Source organism: Gadus chalcogrammus, chromosome 22, assembly GCF_026213295.1.
Source record: "Gadus chalcogrammus isolate NIFS_2021 chromosome 22, NIFS_Gcha_1.0, whole genome shotgun sequence".
NCBI classification, from domain to species: Eukaryota; Metazoa; Chordata; class Actinopteri; order Gadiformes; family Gadidae; genus Gadus; species Gadus chalcogrammus.
In genome coordinates, this window is record NC_079433.1 from 12,637,081 (window position 1) to 12,656,206 (window position 19,126).

The 19,126-nt window shown below is 40.8% G+C and overlaps 1 protein-coding gene across 1 annotated transcript in view; it reads right to left on the reverse strand.

Moving 5' to 3' along the window:
* ptp4a2b (protein tyrosine phosphatase 4A2b) overlaps positions 1-16,019 on the reverse strand; it is a 29,132-nt gene extending 13,113 nt beyond the window's left edge. The window contains exon 1 of the mRNA XM_056582127.1: positions 15,849-16,019. The gene's annotated coding sequence lies outside the window, so the exon portion shown is untranslated. The remainder of the gene's footprint in view (positions 1-15,848) is intronic.
* Between the last annotated feature and the right edge of the window lie 3,107 nt (positions 16,020-19,126).

Genomic DNA, 19,126 nt, shown 5'->3' on the forward strand with positions numbered 1-19,126 from the left:
TGATCTTTCATTTTGAACGTAGACCATTCCCAACCTGTGTGGATAGTTTTCTTCTAAAAACAAAACATCCCTCGGAATCATCTTGGCTGTTAAGATAAGCCGTCCGTGTTGCCAGATTGGGCTAATTTTTCAGCCCGATTTGGCTACTTTTAATCACGTTAGGCTGGAAAAACGGGACATATGCCCAATCTGGCAACACAAACCGAAACTAGACATCCTCGCGCTCACACATGTGCTCGCTGTTACCTCGTTTAACCGGTGAATGGATACGAGCGGCTTGGCGCTTTGCGCAGAAATAGTTTCACAAACACCCGCGAAAGGAGATATATAATAATAAAAGGGTGTAATACTGCGATATGCATCGATGTTTGGCCGTTGCATCGATGCAGTTGGATCGTTCGCCAATCAATCGATGTATCGATCTACATCGATGTATCGTTACACCCCTAATGACCAGTGCATGTTAAGATCGGAAATAAACCCAATGTGACCAAAATCATGTGGAACCAGGACACTATGTTGGCTACCACATTAGACAGTTTGCATCCCTTACAAGAGTTTGTATAAGATAATGCCATTCACCGATGGCAGTGGCCGATGTTTACATGCTTAATGCTTCCTCTTGTGCTCGCAATTTCTTTTTCTGCTCGCAAAGGGCACCCTGCCGGGAGGTTTCTATGTGTCTGCCGGCACCAGTAGGGTGTACATAGAGTACATTTGTGCACAGTAATGAGCAGGGGAAATATGGATAGAGTGAACATATGACAAGTATAATCTTTAAAACAATTATTTAACAAAAAATATATTATATCAACAACCACCCTATACAGTAAGCCTCCAACCAATGCAACTTCCCACTCCCTCCCCTCTCCCCATCACTAGTTTGTAGTAGGACCATAAAGAGGCCATGCCTCTATTGAACAAGTTTTGGGGCTCTAGAGTCAATAATGGCTACGCTACTTTAATTGTTCCTAAATCAAAAATCAAAAATAAGAGACATATTTTTCAAAACTGAAGGTTGTAGTTGGACCATAAAGAGGCCATGCCTCTATGGAACGAGTTTTGGGGCTCTAGAGTCAATAATGGCGAATTTTACCATTGTGGTCGTTTTCAGTTTTGCACTTTGCAAACGGTCACTAGGCTCGCGGATTAAAGCCGACAGCTCATAAAAGCCAATACAATTCACCATTCACTAAAGAAAGCTCGTTTGGATGAAAACAATGTAGTAGCTGGTTCTCTAGGTTACTACACTCAATTGAGTGGCAACGATGTTTCACTGATCTAATGAACCACAAACTCAGAATCTGCCAATTTATTTCCAACTTTACGGAAGTTCCTCTCCGTTTAAATATATATGAAAGGTCCGTAGTGCAAAATAATATAACATTAGTTTTTTTAAAGAGATAAGGAGCTCTCCTCTCCGTTTATATGCTTTACTCACAAGTATGTGAATTGACCTGATATGAAGCGCACCGCCGCTGCTAGGTGCATATAGGGGAAACACTGAAAAAGACACACCATGTGAAGTTATTTTTTTGGCCATAGTTTCCATATGCGAAAGACGTGTCTAGTTCACCGTCATGCAGTCCGTGTTCAGTAAAATAAATAGAGATCTGTTTTTCAGCGCATGTAGGCCTATCTGCCTAAGCCCACGTTGAAATAATTTTGATGGCGCAGTTGTTGAAATCAACAGATTGATTTCACACAAATCATAAAAGCCTCTCCCTGTGTCATTGTGTGTGCGTGTATACGGGGTGCGTGTCTGCGTGCGTGCGTGGGGGGTTAGGGTTTGTTTCCCTGGCACAAAAGGTGGAATTAATAACAAAAAAACATCGGTATCGGCTATTGGCCAAATTGTTATGTTAAACTAGGGATGCACCGAAAATTCGGCCACTGAAGATGTTCGGCCGGAAATGGACCAAAACATAATTTTCGGTTTCGGCCGAAGGAGCAACCAGTGTGGAATGAGCCGGGTGCGCCTCATCAAAAGAGATTTAAAAAGAGCCGCACGCAAGTTTGTAAACAACTTAATGACAATACACAGATGAAAAAAGAGCCGAGTGCACCTGTTAACTAAATACCAAGTAGAGAGGAAAAAAATCTGCGCACACTTAATGCAGCAAACATGTCGGCAGTGTGGAAGCATTTTAAAGTTTTGGAAAACGAAGCAAATAAGGCCGTTTGCAGACATTGTTCTGCTGAACTTTCTAGAGGGGGAACATCTGCGAAGACTTTCAGCACATCAAGCTTGATCCATCACCTGAAATCAAAACACCCCGGACAACATGCGTGCCCTGTACTACGAACCTCGATTAGTGGGTTAGCGAGGTATGTTGCGCTCAAAGCCTAGGTTAGCTGCGACACGAAAGTCGATCTCTTTTAGGGTCGCTGTATCACCATGGTGACTTATGCTCTCAACTAAACCTGGTCGGGAACAGGTTTTCAGCCAAGTCTATCGGGTTACATCGGCGTGCGCAGCTTCTTAGCCCATCCTTTGACAATGGCGTCTCCATTACTGGGTGTTCCCGTTAGGGCCCGACCGATATTGATTTTTGAGTGCCGATGCCGATTATTTTCAGAGAAAAATTACGATTACGATTTAATCGGCCGATTAAAAAAATAAATAAAAAAAAAGCATATAAAACGTAGTTTTTGATACCTTAAATATACTTTAAACACTTTTGACGAATATGTGAATTGAATGCAGAACCTTTGAGTGTTTTAGAATACATTTACAGTCAAAAATGAGTGTAATGTAAAATGTAAAATAAATAACTAACTCCCAATGTGCTGCGCTCGTGAGCAGTGACTAACACTTGCGTGCTGAGCAGTATGGTCTCACCGTTAGAGTCTACAGTATAACAAATTAACATGGCCTGGGACCTAAAGAAAAACAGGCACAACATGCTCAAACAACGCGTCTTGTGTAGGAGCGCAATCTGCAGGATACTAAGCGCAATAACATTTAAAAAAAATAAATAATAATAATAATAATAATTCGGTTGTAATCGGCGTCTTTTTGGCCGATGCCGATTATTTTCAAAAAGGCTATAATCGGCTGATTAAATCGGCAGGTCGATAAATCGGTCGGGCCCTAGTTCCCGTAGACCTCGGAGCCCTTAACTTACAGGGGTCTCTCCGACAGAGGCTCTTTTGGAGCCGATCCCTTTGCATTGCCTGAGAATATTCTTGATGAGTGATACAGGTTTTCAGAGGGTATTCGCTATTTAATCGTCCTTGTTGGACCTTATGCAGACAATGGGTACCGTTGTGCATTGTGTCTCCGTGAGAGTGGAGGAAGCGTGTCAGTCTTGAATTTCTGCGTGCGGGGTTCGTCTCCCAAGTGACGGGCATTTATGTGAAATGCGCGTAAATAAAAATATTTTGTTTTACTCAATTATTTAAAGTTATGTTTTTCCTATATTCTTGCTATAAGGTCTTCTGGAATGTTAGAAAACGATCAGCATTAAATAAATCTTTTTAAATTGCAGATTTTTTTTATTGAAAAGCAAAGTTTATAAAGGACATCATTGTTTGATTTTTTTTTTGATTTTTGCAATGGTGAAAAATTAAGCAAAATTAATGAAAAACATCAAAAGCCACATTCAGTATTGGGTTTCGGCTTTCGGCCAACTGTTTCAATATATTTGGTTTTGGCCAAGAATTTTCAATTCGGTGCATCCCTATTTTAAACATCGGTATCGGCCCAGAACTTCACAATCTGTAAATCCCTACTAAATAGCCAACAGATAATAATTAAGTTTGAAAACTGCCATAAAGGGACAGGAAATGAGAAGCCTGTCCACATGTACAAACGCAACACCATTTAAAAGAGAAACAAACAGCAAAGAAACACCAGACACCTTGCCAAAACTCACATCATAAGCAGCACAGAAACAATGTCAAAAACGTGGGTTGCTTTTCCAAGTTAGACTTAAGGATGGATTTCTGAAAAGGGCGATGAAAACCATATGGCACTTTGAATTCCTTTCAGAGATTGGGGACATGCTACTTTTGAAGCTATCGGCAATCTTTTTATTCTTTTTTTGTTTTTCTATGCTGCCTCAGTGACTTGTGAACAACACATGACCGTTTGCGTTTCTAAACAGGGGTAAGTTCATTATTTTGAAAAAGAGTCCCTTATGAAAAGAGCCCTAATAAAAAAACGACATGGGAGCAGAGTAGTTCAGATAAAGCCACTGCATACCTGCGCCAATGCCCAGCTGGTTTCCCACTGTGACGTCAATGCTGTTACAGGGCCGGGTGGTTGGATCTCCTGTAAGAGTGGTCACTGTTCTAAGACACAAAGCAGCGTGGAACCCCCTCCTTTCAATCCTAGACCCTTGACGGTTTCCACACAGGACTCGGGAGCAGCAGCGTCACAGAAGATAGGACAAAGCAGATAGGTTTTGTTGCACACATTCACATGCTCAAAAAGGTTACCGAATGTAACAGGCTAGACACCCAGGAGCTTGCGCGATCACAACAAGCCCCTGACTAATGCTGTCGGCGAACAGCATGTCACACATGCCCTTACAACTTCAGAAGGCCCTGCCGCTTAGCGTTTACTCCTTAGAAAATAAAGCGAGTCCTGGGATACAATCCACAATGCATCCACAAAATGACACTTTCAAGCCAAGGCATGTTCAGACATGACCAGTGTTTAGAACAGTAGGCTGGAGCCCAAACGGGGAGCCGCAAGGCAGATGCCCATTCAGCCAGGCTGTTTCTCATATACACACACACGCCTCGGGATGAATGTGATTCTCTGAGTCAGAGGAGGTGCCTTTACACTTTGTTTACTAAATTCCAAGCAGGCAGGCGATACTGGGAACGGCTCCTGGAACTGCTGAAGGAGTTCTCAGAAGCGTCCTGCTCATTGTGAGACAGTCAGAGAACAGGTGTGACTTCATCCCCTTTTCAAAGAAGGTGGAAAGAATAGATTTGTCAAGCATGCTAGGGAAACCATGTGCATGGCCTGAGAGATAGTCCACTTGAACCAAAGTTACTCTGCTATACATACACACAAAAGAGGGATTGTAATGAGCTCCACTAAAAAAATATAACATGCAGCCCACATAATTGGATGCAATTCACAGAGTTCCCGTCTGTGTTTACCTGCAACACGGTGGAACCGTAGGCAGACTGTCTGACTCAGCCATGTGGTCGTTGCCGTGAAATAATAAAAGCGTTGGTTTCGACGTGTATATTTGTCCAAGTCCTTGAAGACGTACAAAAACAGCCAGTCTGTGTAGGTAGAAGCGCAAAAAAAGCAATAGATCAACTATGGATCTCTCCGCTAGAAATAAGGAGAAGGGAATGGCCAAACTGGACTTTCAGCCTCGAGTTTGAGCAAAATGATCCATTAACAAGCCGCTGGCCATTTGCTTTTACAAGAGAGAATAATTACAAATGCTAATTGAATGAAGTTTATGTAAAGCAATGGGGGCATAACAAAACATTTCATATGGATGAAAAAAAAATATATAAAAAGTATTGGCATGCAAAAAAAACGTATATAGCATGGTCTAATAAGCTGACACACTAGCATCATATTTTAACATACGTTTCTAAAACTGGGATAAACATATGTTTAGTGGTTAAACCAGCCCAATTCTCTAGCTCTCAACTTAGACTTGTAGTTTATACCACAGCAAATATATGCACATCCACATTTACTAAATTCCTGAGGCCTGTCAGTCAGCATTCCACAGCTCCCAATAAACAAGAGTTTTATCGTTAGCAAACGATAGTATTATCATAATGATGGCTTCCCTTGGATCATGGTAAAAAAGTATCCAGCCAATAAACGCATCCTCCTTGTTCCAGCACACATAGCAAAGTTATTATGTGCCAGACATAAAACACCCGATATATGTGTAAGATATATCCAACAAAACAGGATGCGTCATGAGTTTTCCGTGTTTGCAAGTAAAGCCTGTAATGACATGCGTCCTCAACATGCTCAGAAACCGGTTCACCTCCTCACTGTTCTCCAACACAAAACACATACTAAGGGCTACCATGCCTACAGGGGATCATTGGGTTATTTAGGTTTGGCTTTCATCAACACGAAGAGGGCCTGGAGAGGGCGGCGATAAAAACAGCAATCCCTGAGGTGTTTCGCCCAGCAGTTTGACAGCACACGCACATGGCAAAGCCCACTTATCACACCGCTTTGCAGTGCAGTGTGAGCACAGATAAAGAGTGTGACGATCAAATGCCTCGAGCAGCGCTTACAGGAAGGCCAGGGGTGACAAGGGCCAGTCATCTTCTGGAAAGGACTGAGAATTCGGGCTTGTGTTGCTTAAAAGAGAGAACGAGGAGGAAAGCCCATATCTGGAGAAAGGCAAGGCAGATGTCAGAATCGAGAAACTCTGTTCAATGAGTCAAAGTGTTCAAGCCAAACAGGTTAGATATCTCATTGATATTTGATTAGAAAAAAAAAAAGAGTCCTTTAAGTAAATAACAGAGCGAAGAACCCTTAAGACAGTGTTTTTACATAAAAGACTTGGCTATGCAATTATGTTTCAAATTTTGGTTTTGATACCGACCATATAAATAGATTGTGTAATTGTGTTTAGAAACATAACTTTCTTTACAAGACTTTCCACCTAATTATTCAGAAAAAAACTGCACCATATTAACGTCCTTCCAGAATTATCTGAGGGTATGCCAGGGACTTCCCTAGTGACTTTTGTGTCCCCCCCCACCACAAACTAACTATTCTGTGGGAACAAGTAGGTTATAAAAGAATCCTGAAAAAGAAAATGCTCCAGCAGACACCAGACGCCATAACACTAGTGATGGGCAAATGGTTCAAGCCAGATTTAGTTCGAAATGATAAAGAATGTGATTTGATCAAATTAAAAAAAAAAATCATGAATTTGCATATCAAATCCAGCAGAGGCAGGATGACTCAAGATAATTGTTGTGTCACAAGCTATTCCGGAGGAGTTGGATGATTCACATGTTTGAATTACATTCTCACCGGTTGTAATGGATCACTGACTGGAGAGGCAACGCAGCAATCAGCCAATGACCAAAATGTGCCTTTTGCGGACAAAAATAAATAACTAAAAAGATCTGTATAATACAGACTTAGAATGTAATCCGATCGGCATTCTGTCAATAAAGGATCCTATTGCTCATCTCTTTACTCTGTAATGGCATCATTTAGTTCACTCATTTCTCCCTAGTAAATGTCAATGTGAGCCCAAAGGATCGATATCGACAACTGGAGTCTGTCAATTGCCTTTGGGAGAAGGTCATTGAATTCTCAGAGAAGCTAAATATTGTCCTGATTTAGATTCCTTATTTGCATAACCAAGTAAAGCACTGTTGTTCCAATTTGTATTGCCAAGCCACAAACACTACTTCCTTGTCTCAACAAACATCTCCAGATGAACTTAGACCGATGCAGCCACTTATGCCCCCAGAATGCCCCTTCAGTGACCTCTTTGAATCGGATATAGATGAATTTCTTTGCAGTCCCATCTTGATTGGCAGGTGTCCAGTTGTGCTCATCTCACAAAACATATTGGAATGCTTGATGAGTACAAAAGGCCCTACACAGTGACCAAACTCTTATTCCAGGTCGTTCTTCCAACTCCTCAGATGGAGAACACTATACACTTGATTTTAATAATTAGATAGAGTTGAGATCCATAGGGTATCACTCTAATCTTCACCCTAATCAGAACTACAGTTCGGTGATATTTGCCATTTTCATATTGTCCAATCAACGACATTCTATTTTGCCAATAAACGGTCCGATCGCCGGTGGGGTGGGAATAGGTTCTGGAGAGTAATGTTAACTTAAAGCCATACAGTTATGAGGATATGTAGATAAACATTTATAAAAGTAAACATTATATTTAAAATATTTAAGAAATCCAAGTAATATTTCATTGCCAACGGCTCACCATTAAAAGTTTGTATGTGTCTGTGATTTGTGCGACAATTAGGGATGCAAACAATTAATCGATTATCGATTAATTGTCGATAAGAGATTACTCGATTAAAATAAATTACTTGCAATTAATCGCATTTTAACCCGTAATTCCCCAACCGTCCACGTGAGGGCGCACTTGACGCCAGACGTACTTGACGCACACGCGGGAACACAAGCGGGAACACAAGCAAAGCAGTGCCGTGTTCCAATACCCATACTTCCATGAGTATACTTAAAGGAAGTATACTATCCGCACTGGCTACTACGTTAATTTTTCAGATGCGAGTGCTGTTCCAAATCGAGTACTCCGTGGTGCACTAACCGGAAATTACGATCACGACTGCCGCCGTGGCTCCTCCCCCGCAATAAACATCCCGCTTTGAACGGTGAACTATATACGCCTAGCAGCTATAAAAAGCTATAAAAACTATAAAAACTACAAAATGACTATTAATGCAGGCTATGTGGAAAATGCGCCGACTTTGGCTGAGCCTGGCTCCGCCTCTTCTGCTACGTAGCTAAGAAGGCTGCCGTTGAGTACGGGCAGTGTCCTTCGATCCACACTTCACGATTAGCCCGTTTTGAGTACGGCATCCGGGTCCTTGAAGTATACTTCTTTTCGCCGGATCTGAATTGGAGTACTGCGTACTCAAATTTTGGCTAGTAAGTACGGACAGTACGGGTATTGGAACACGGCAGGACAAGACAAACGAAAAGCGGGACACTGACACGATGAAGAGGGCAAAACGGAGTGCAGTATGGAGCCACTTTAAGTTGGTTAATGACGACAAAGACGCCAAATGCACAATATGTGGAAGTATTTTAAAGTACAACAACTAAACGACTTTGTTGAATTACCACCTAAATGTGTCACATTCAGAAGGAAATTCAGCTTCTCAGAAGAATTGCCGCTTATCAATTAATCGATCATCGATCGATAAGATGAAACAACTATCGATTAATGAATTACTCGATAATTTGCATCCCTAGCGACAATATATAGTTACAGTATCCAATCCGTATTATCTTCCGTTTAACATTATTATCTTATCTTAGATATCTGGATCAAAATCATATCCATGACGTTAACTCCTCTTATGGAGCGCAGAGCCAAGTCTTGGTGACCAGGTATATGGTCAACATCGATGTGGATGGTGTGCGTCAGAACCATGGAAGGTCGTGGCTCTTAACAGAGATAATGGGGGAAAATTTGGCTCAAAGAGAATCTCTAATGCACATACGGGCAGATTCTAGAGATCCGATATTAATCTACAAACAGAGCCCACGTAGACTCCATCTAAACGTAGCTCCTGCCCATTTCACCATTAGACGAACATCGAGTGAAAGATAACTCATAAAAACGTTCACAACAACGATTTGACTGCGTTTGTTGCTCGCTATATTCTGAAGTTGTTCCGGTGGGTAAACTGATTATTCGTGGATGACTTTTAAGCAAGTTTGTCTGCAAGACACTGGACATTATCCATGCGCAAATTCAGCGTCTTATAAGTAATATGGTTAGCTGTGCTTGGCTATCTCAGCAATGATATCTGTACAAAAAAGCCATATGAAATATATATGGCAGCGATATCTGCAACCAACAATAATAGATGGCTGACGGCCAGCTCCTGTAGAGACCGTAAACAGAACAATGTCTGCTCCAGTACCTGCTGAGAGGCATCAATCGCGCTGACATTTCAGAGACAGAGATTCTGCCATCTGACAACATCAGGGGAATAACTGTTGCCATACCTACGAACATCTCTGGGGAAGCAACACGTTTTCCTGCAGGGCCTGTGATTGTCCCTTATGAGATGATCAGGGGGGAAAGCCATGGTGCTCGTGTAATAATATTGACAGAGTCAAGCTGAAGAAACACCAGGAGGTGACATTTCAGGAGTCTGGGTTATGAGCTACAACCGCCCATGCACACACATATTATAGCTTGTTTAACTCAAGCATACCCTTCAAGTTTGACATTATGTACTGAAGGAGTTTGTCAGTGCCAGATACATGAATGTTTAACGAACATAAAAGATATTAAAAAATTAAATAAGTTGACCAGCTTAAATTGTCAGTTAAGAGGATGGATGCTGAATAACCTGTGTTTTTAACTTCCTACCTATGGCTACAACTTCTACGGTCTGCTGTTAACAGTTGTGACAATGAGATATCTGATTACTACTAGTTGCTATGGTTCCACCTGACAAGCATTGTAGCAGCATCTAGCAGACACGCCGATCCCAAAGGCACTACAAGTGATGCCGAACTCATGCGCTTGCTATTCAATTGCAGAATGGTGGCATATACCATCAACAAAGTCTGTGCCAAATGGTGACTCATTGACCAATTCACTGTATAAAAATGGGTGCATGGTCTCATGGTTACATATTCTCCAAAACAACTAAGATTGTCTACTACATTCTAAGAATAATGTGTATTCATAGAAGGGATATTTAACTTTGAGGTAGTGACATGACATCCGAGACATGGTAGCTTTGTTAGTAAACAATAAGAAAAACCAGAAGCAGCATAACTTCTAATGGAGCTGAGCGGTTTGGCCTAAAAAAGTAATCAACATTTCTTTAAACAAATGGACCATTTACACTTTTCCTAACCCTAACTGAAAATATCAAACAATGTCATTGCATCTGTTAGAGATTCCATTTCCAGAATTTTGAAGTAAAACCACCTTTTTGAGTAATGAATCCTTAAATGTTGTTTGTTGACAGCTTTTAGGTATATCAGTCGGGCGTGCTTAATGTGATTGGAAGTGGCTGGCTTTTACCCATGTTCTGTTCTTATATGATCGTCAATTTGGTACTCAATTCCATTTCATAACAGTTACTGAAATAAGGCACCAGAGGCAAGGTGCATGTGGACGTGTAGCCCTCTGCACGGGCATTTGTTGAATGCGGCGTCGGAGAGAGGCTTAGGCTTCCCCGACACCTAGTGCAATTTTGTGGTTCAGTCATTTCACACAATGTACTAAAATGCTAATTAATAAATTAAACTGGGGAAAAAAAACACCTTTCCCAATCTTCTAACAGGAACCCCTCAAAGAAGAAGCTTCCAAAACAGACCTGGGAAACATATGGCCACAGGAACGGAACCGGCCCACGGACCGCCGTAATCCGGGCCACAAAGGCCTCAAAGGAAAGCAAAACCAAAATAAATCTATAAAATGCACTACTGTGTCGGATGATGACATTGAGTCTGTACTGCTCAATAACATTTTCCCATTAGGGGATGTTATACTGAAAAGCCAGCGGTAAGACCGGTTACAGCGTATTGAAAAAATCATCAACAACAAAAGACAGTCACAGTGTATATCTTTCCCTGCCTGAAACGGAGCCGGTGGGGCCGACTGCTGCATAATCGCCTCAATAATCCACTGAACGTTTTTTTCCCTTTTTAATTTCTAAAGCGGTGCAATTCGTAAAAAAAAGTGTTATTTTAATAAAGCAAAAAGGAAACTACGATATCTCATAGGATGGCTGCGTGGACGTCAGTGGCTTTCGGATCCACTCATCAGTCCAAGTCAAAACTCGGTTATGGCGGATCTTCAGCGCAGCCTTAAAGTTTCAAAGGACACATGTTCTTCATGGTATGAAAGTACAAATACGTGGTTTGAACACTTGTGCAAAGCTTTGATGAAATGCAGGCCAGGACTACCGCCATTCCCACAAGAGAGAAGTCACACAGAAGCGCTGTTGTGGGTGATGGATTGCCATAAAAAGGAAACAACATTGCTACCTGATCCACCGAGTTTGACTTCTAAAGCAGCGCTTTAATGTAAAGCAGGTGACACACCAGACGAGGCATGGAGGGCCACGCCGGACAGCGTCGCATAGTAGATAGACAACAAGTCGGAGGTTTGATTTTAGGTTTAATTTAATGAGTCCCAATGGATGACGCTGTGATGTGTGCCATGGTGCAAGGTCTGATCGTTCGTGCTAAAAGCCCATCGGGCTTAAACATGAAAGTTGACGGAGCATCGCAGACAACATGACATTTTTTTAACTTATGCCTACCGAGTGCCCATACTGTCCTTTTTGACCAAATGCTCCAACACCGACTAATTTGACATGGTGTCAATTAGTTTGTAGCCGAGTAACTGTTGGTAAAGCAGACTAGCAGTCATCGTGACACTGTAATTTCCTGTAAAGGATTATTAAAGGATCCATCTATCGTTAAGTTGGGTGAGTTCCAAGTTGTGAAATCAAAGGTGTTTTAACCTCCCGTCTTATAAATGTCTTAAATCTTATAATTTATTAAACCATATGATTATTACGACATACTACAGAGCTATGAATATTATTTAGTTCATAATTAATGTTATTTCTAACAAAGCCCATCACTGAAATAAATAATAAATCGTAGTGCATATGTCCCTTTCCCCCCCAAACAATAATTGTTAAAAAGTGTTTTTCCCTTGCTTGCTTGCCACAACATCCAACAAGAATAATATCAAAATGATGGTAGGGACATGAATAAAATGCTAATACTTTGCTTACAACTCTGAGGATTTAAGACTTGCCCCAACTCTGACCACTTTCAAAACAAGACCAGACTTTTGTGTTTGCTTTAGCTTTCTGCTAAATCTTAAATACATTGCAATTTCTAAAATGCTTTTTTTACTTTGCCTTTATTTTCTACGCATACATTTTGATTGTATTACTATACAATGCATTTTTTTGCATTGTAGAGAAATAATAGATACATTTTCTTTAACTTATCCATTATTTTATTGTAAGACAATGTTTCTATTTGAAGCACTTTGAGTCTGCCTCGTATATGAAAAGTGCTAAATAAATAAAGTTGCCTTGCCTACTGGTGACGTATCCAACACAGTAATTCGACAGGTCTACAAAGTTCCTGTAATTTTACATAATTAAGCACTATGGGTTTCAGGTTTCAATTGAATTGTGCAATATGGGGCCCTTTGCTTACTTTTCTATGTCAGTAATGCCCTCTGTGAAAATAAAAATGGCCCACACCTGAACTATAGGAACCATAACCAGCATGTGAAGGCCCAGAAAAGTGGGGACATGTCAAGTTCCAATGGCCATATATCTGACTTTGCCCATCTTGAAATCAATGCACACAATCTATAAACCAGTTTTATATAAAAATTACTGAATATTTATAAATGTATCTTTTAAAAAACAAATTAATTATTTTTTCCTAATTTAGATATAGTCCTCAATGTTTCTGTTTAGCAGTCTTAGGTCGAGCAAAGTTGTTCTCCATTGGCCCCATGAGCAGATACCCAGAGGCACAAAACACATAATGAAAATAGAATGCGTCTTTAGTTGCCGAGAAACAAGCCCTATGGCCTTACCTTTAAAAACACTCAGGGGAACCCCGTGGCTTGCATGGGCTAACTGGCAGAGAACTACAACGGAGCTCACCCCCACCAACCAAACCTCTTTGTAATCATGTTGCCATGAACCAGGCTCATTTTTCACAGTTACCGTAACCAAGGATGAGAACTTGTTCTTTGCTGTTATTTATTGCGTTCATAAAGAGCGAAACTGGTCACTTGTTGAACTTAAAAAGGTAAAATGCCCAGCCAGATTAATTTAGGTCTACTGTTGCAACATTAGGTCTCCTGGTTAAGAGATCAATTCTACTTTATTTTATACAGATTACCACCTTTGGAGGGACCTACAATGACAATGTGCTAACATCGGCAGCATCCCTCCAGCAAGAGGCAAATACTTCTGCTTCAGTGCTGTAGACATTGGTAGTTGTCAATAACAGTTCACTGAGCTGCCTGTTGCTTGTGTTGGTCTTCAGAACTTAACTAGCATGTGCAGAGGACTCTGTACACTTCGCCTAACAGCTTTGTCAAGGGACCCAGAGGCAGGGGAGATAAACAAACCCTGCATGTGCAAGGTGCTTTCCTTACAGTCAAATATGCTGTGGTTTAACCAATGTTTTGGAAAAGGTGACGCTAGCGTTCGTATCTGATGACCAATGACACACAGATATTTTGTGACGTTTAATATTGATTATTTTTCTGGGTGAGTAAAGCAATAATAACAGTCAGACAAAAAAAATATGATTGAGTTTATAACCATAAACAAACAATCAGATGCAAATAATGGCCTTCACCAGATTCACAAAGCATGCATAAGCAACAACTTATTCAAATCGGATACAATTATAGGTTTTTCGTTGCGTCTGTCTTCCCTAGCTAAAGGCTTTAGGCTGTGTTGAGTTAGTTGTGTGGAGACTGGAGAATAGCAATTTCTAAAGTAGGCCCAAAGATTGCGTATTAAACAGCTTCAATGAAGAAGCAGGTCACCGGCATGGATGACCTACTTCCAGATACAAGTTAACCCACACTAAATCGGTTGACTAGGCTGCATTATGCACCTATGAAGATGAATGCAAAAAAGAGTACACAAAAGTTTGAAGCCACTGCTCATTGTATCATGTTTAAAATCATGGAGGATGTTATTTAAGAACGACAACCGCATGCTTATACAGATCCATCAATACTTTAATTGATAGGCCTAGCGCCAAAGCAAATATGTCCAAGGCTCCAAACGTAGCTCATCCGTTGGAATGCAACACTACCTAACCGGTTACTTGTTGTCTCATTCTGATACCACAGTGGGAGTGGCAACCATATAAATTACAAATACCGCTACTATAAAATGATCAAATTGAAACCATCATTGGAGGGTCATTAAACCAAACAGAGGCATGGGAACGCACCGTGGACTCCACAGCCGCAGCTGTTCTGGTCAACTTCCTCCCATAGTGCATTTCCTCAATTTCAATTGAGCCCACAAGACTAAATGCACGGGTATTCTGTTTTTGGAAACCAAGAGACTAAATTACAGAGAAAACTTTGCAGGGTTGACTTTAAGACCGACTGAATCAGTTGGAGAAAGAATATAGCAGATGCCAACAACAAAGGCAATGGCGTTTTCAACATGTTAGCTTCCATTCATCCCATGGTCAGTGGGAACTTCAGAGTGTGTGTTACATACTTGGGTGTACAGGGAGGAAAACGCCGTCTTATCGTGATCGTGACTGTGATATAGCATAATGCTTTGAACTAAATGTGTCAGCCACGCGTTGGGTCAAAGGATTCACACAAAGGGCGGAAGGCGGACAGCTGTCGACAAAACGTTAACACACATATAATCCAACATAATGTGCATCGTATGCATTTCCTCGTAGACATGGATTACATTTGAGTTTCTTCCCACCTAAATGCATTATCAGCCGAATGCATTATACACGGCTGTGCTCTACAACGAGTGAGCCGCTGGGCTAACGCTAGCCAATAGGCTCGGCTAGCTAGGTGTTGCCACTGCTGTTGTCAACGGCGCTTCATCGTTAAGACATCAGTTGTTTTAAAACATTGAATACATTCCAACACGGAACACAGCCCGACACACATGTCCCAAGGTTATAAAGTGGAAATCGATGCATCAATTATACCATGCCGATTAATGCCACTACTATAATTCTTCCAGGAAATGACAGCCCCCTAACGTGGTGAACCGATAGCCCGCTAGCTCCGCTAACAACACTCTTTATTAGGTTCATCGATTGGAGAACCCACACGCATTATGGATAAGAAGCACCCCTACATGAATGTGCCTCTTTAAAATATATATGACAATGCGTCATATGCAGGTTTTTTCCTACATGTGAACATGGCTACGTTAGCATGTTAGCTTGTTGTTAGCCATCTCCTTAGCCTCTATGCGTTGCCTTGTGTTGCGCTTCATTAGTTAGCTGTTAGCTCGTTAACTTTTACATGTCGTATATCTATAGTGGGGCTTTTTTTTTTTTACAGAAGAAACAGTCACCAGTTAACATCACACACAAGTTATATACGTTTGTTTTAGCTTCAGTTTCCACTTACAAAGAGCAGGTTCAACATTGAAATCCCGTGACAATCCCCGGAGAAAGTGGAGTGAGAGAAAATGTGATGCCAGGTCGCCTATTTCTTCTTCAATGTGGCAGAGTTTTCGTCGGCTGTGGGGAAATGTTGTTGGGGAGGCGCCTGCTTTCCAGCGTCACGGTGACGTCGGAAAAATCCATCTCGAACATGGATGATGACCAGATGACATTACACTATCGTGACGACATTTCTAAAAGCCATCATCAACACTTAATAGAGCATATTGTTTATGATCATGCGTTGGGATCATATTGTTTTGCGTTTCGCATTGGTGGTTTCAATGGAGCCAAATGAACCATCCAACCACGTATGACACTGGCACCTATGAGGGTTTGTAATGTCAATTCCGTTTAATTTAGGCCAACATTTGATTTGTACGTTTGTTCTGGAATAACATCTATCTGAATCTGCATCTACAAACGTTTATTTGCAATTTAGGCGGTGTCTACACAATTCTAATTTATGAAGGAAATTACACTTTTTGTGTTGTTGTGGTTGTTACACCCTGACACTTCACAACATCCTTTGCCCACGTTCAAAGCAGAACTTTTGAATTGTGCTTGTCATATTATGCACCTGTCAAGTAAAGTTTATTTGTAGAGCACATTTAAAAACACAGTGAAAGAACAAAACATACCAGATACAATGAATAAGAGAATATATCAGTAAAAACAGGGTAACAACAAGTTTATACACACCAACCCACCCACCCACCCACCCACCCACCCACCCACACACACACACACACACACACACACACACACACACACACACACACACACACACACACACACACACACACACACACACACACACACACACACACACACACACACACACACACACACACCTCTACCCATAAAGTAGATCCAAACGTCAATGAGTAGAAAGTAGTTTAACCTGGATTTACAGGTCTTAATGGATTGGTGGGTCTGACTGAGAAGGGAAGTTGTTATTGGAGGCGGCGGATCTGACGGAAGGGAAGGCGGTTCCATAATCTAGGAACTGCAAATGCAAAGGCACAATCTCCCTTGAGCTTCAACCTAGACTGCGGAATAACCAGGAGGTCTTGGTCAGATGACCTGAGGTCCAGGAGGTCAGACGGGTGCAGAGGAGCTTGTATGAAGGTGAAAAATGCAGGTATGAACCCATCCAACTGATTCTGAAGTGTAGGGGGAGCCAGTGAAAATATTGTGTGGTCCCTGTTCCTGGAACCATTTGGTTAAAGTTATCCAGGCAAGAAAAATTAAAAGCATGGACAACTTTTTCAAGATCACCGAAGGGAAAAATGTATTTATTTTGGAGAGGTTTCGAGAAGAAGCTGACCCTATGATGACCCAGTTTGACATAGGTAGCTTGCTGACCCATGTTTTTGGAATAAAACGATTTCATATTTGCAATTTAATAAAAAAAAAATCATCCATTGAGCAGCATATGACGGTAAGGCAGTTTATTAGATTCCTTAAAGACCTTTCGGGGATTCAACAGAAAATGTTGGCAGAGGACGACAGCAAAGGGCCTTTACTGACAGAGATGTTCTGTTATTCAGATATGAGGTGAGCGAGGCCAAAGCTCTGCTACCAATACTGATACTTGAGACGGTCAATTAGTATGGCATGATCAACAGTGTGGCAGGCAGCAGTTCATATATTAGAAGTAGACACAGTGTCATCAGTAGCAAGGATCAGTTCTCAATCATGTCGATCAAGATCACGGCGGTCTCTGTACTCTACTTTCTGTAGAATCTTATTGTGACTCAGAAATGACATAAGCTGTGACTAAACAACCTCTTTGATGACAGTTTACAATAATGTTTTTTGAGATATGGGTGGGAAACTGTTTAGTGGGAAGGGATCTAGGTTGGGTTTTTTAGCGAGGGACTGGATAATTACGTGTCTTAAACATGATTAAACAGTACCGCTAAAGTTTAGTCACACTACTAAATAATTGTTGTCTTCCAAAGAGGGTGCTACTGCTTGGCAGATATACCCTACCATGTCATCATATTCAATATTATTTATGGGTTTATTCTTTTTGCCTCAGAAACACCTTTCGGCCTCCACCATAAACCGGCATGTGTTCAGACAGAGTATATTCTGAATTCCAGTTATCAGCCCAAACACTGCTCATAAAATATGTTGAAATAACCGAGACTAACAATGTATGAGTTTCATGCTCAAGGGTGTACAAATATTTATAACTGTGCTAAGCTTGTATCACATAAAAAGGTATGGTACATTCACAGTGGTCTAAAATGTCTAGGCATTCAAATCTTTCAGAGATGAATTCCAAGACGTCTCTGAAAGTCAATTTTGAAGACATCAGTTAAATTTTGTATGGGCTTGCCACAGACAAAATTAATCTATTAGTTACTAACACAGGATTTACCTCCCCTTCATTCATAGCATGATATAAAAACAAATGTGGGACAGATGTACAAGGAAGTATTTATTGATGTGGTATCAATACAATCAAGTACTGTAGATTCTGTATACGCTGACAAAACATTTTTCAATCAAAAAGAGTGCATTTTAAACCCAAAATCTATTGCATAGAGCATACGCAATAGCAATGTATAAGACATAAAAAAATCTATACGTTTATACATTGTACATTACACAAAATGATAGGAAAGTTCCAAAGTCCTTCACAAACAACGCTACGATGCTTAATACATGTCGTAAATGCTCTTTACTCATCATTGCTATCGAATACCATACGTTCTAGGCTCCGGTGGTCAGTTTTGGCATTCCTATTAAATTATCATAAATGTATAAATACATCTTCATTAATTTCATGTGCAAATGGGAATTCATTGACACTTAATTCAGCTAAAGCAAACAAATATCCCTTAAGAGCCTAAACAAGGCCTTGTTTACTTTCTCTGTTTTCCTTAATCCATACAATATAAAACAAAAGCATGTTGTGATGGAAACAAAACATACAACTTACTGACACTTGTTGATACAATCTGTACTCACGACAAACTGAATGCAAGTGACATTGTCTATTCAAACATAAAGGAAATTGAATAATAGTAAGATTTCACTCAAATGAAGTCCAAACATTTAAAAGAGGGGAAAACAATACATAGTACAACATGAACCTTTACTGTCAACAAGACTCAGAGCAATATTGATAAATATCTGATCATGTGTGTGTGTGTGTGTGTGTGTGTGTGTGTGTGTGTGTGTGTGTGTGTGTGTGTGTGTGTGTGTGTGTGTGTGTGTGTGTGTGTG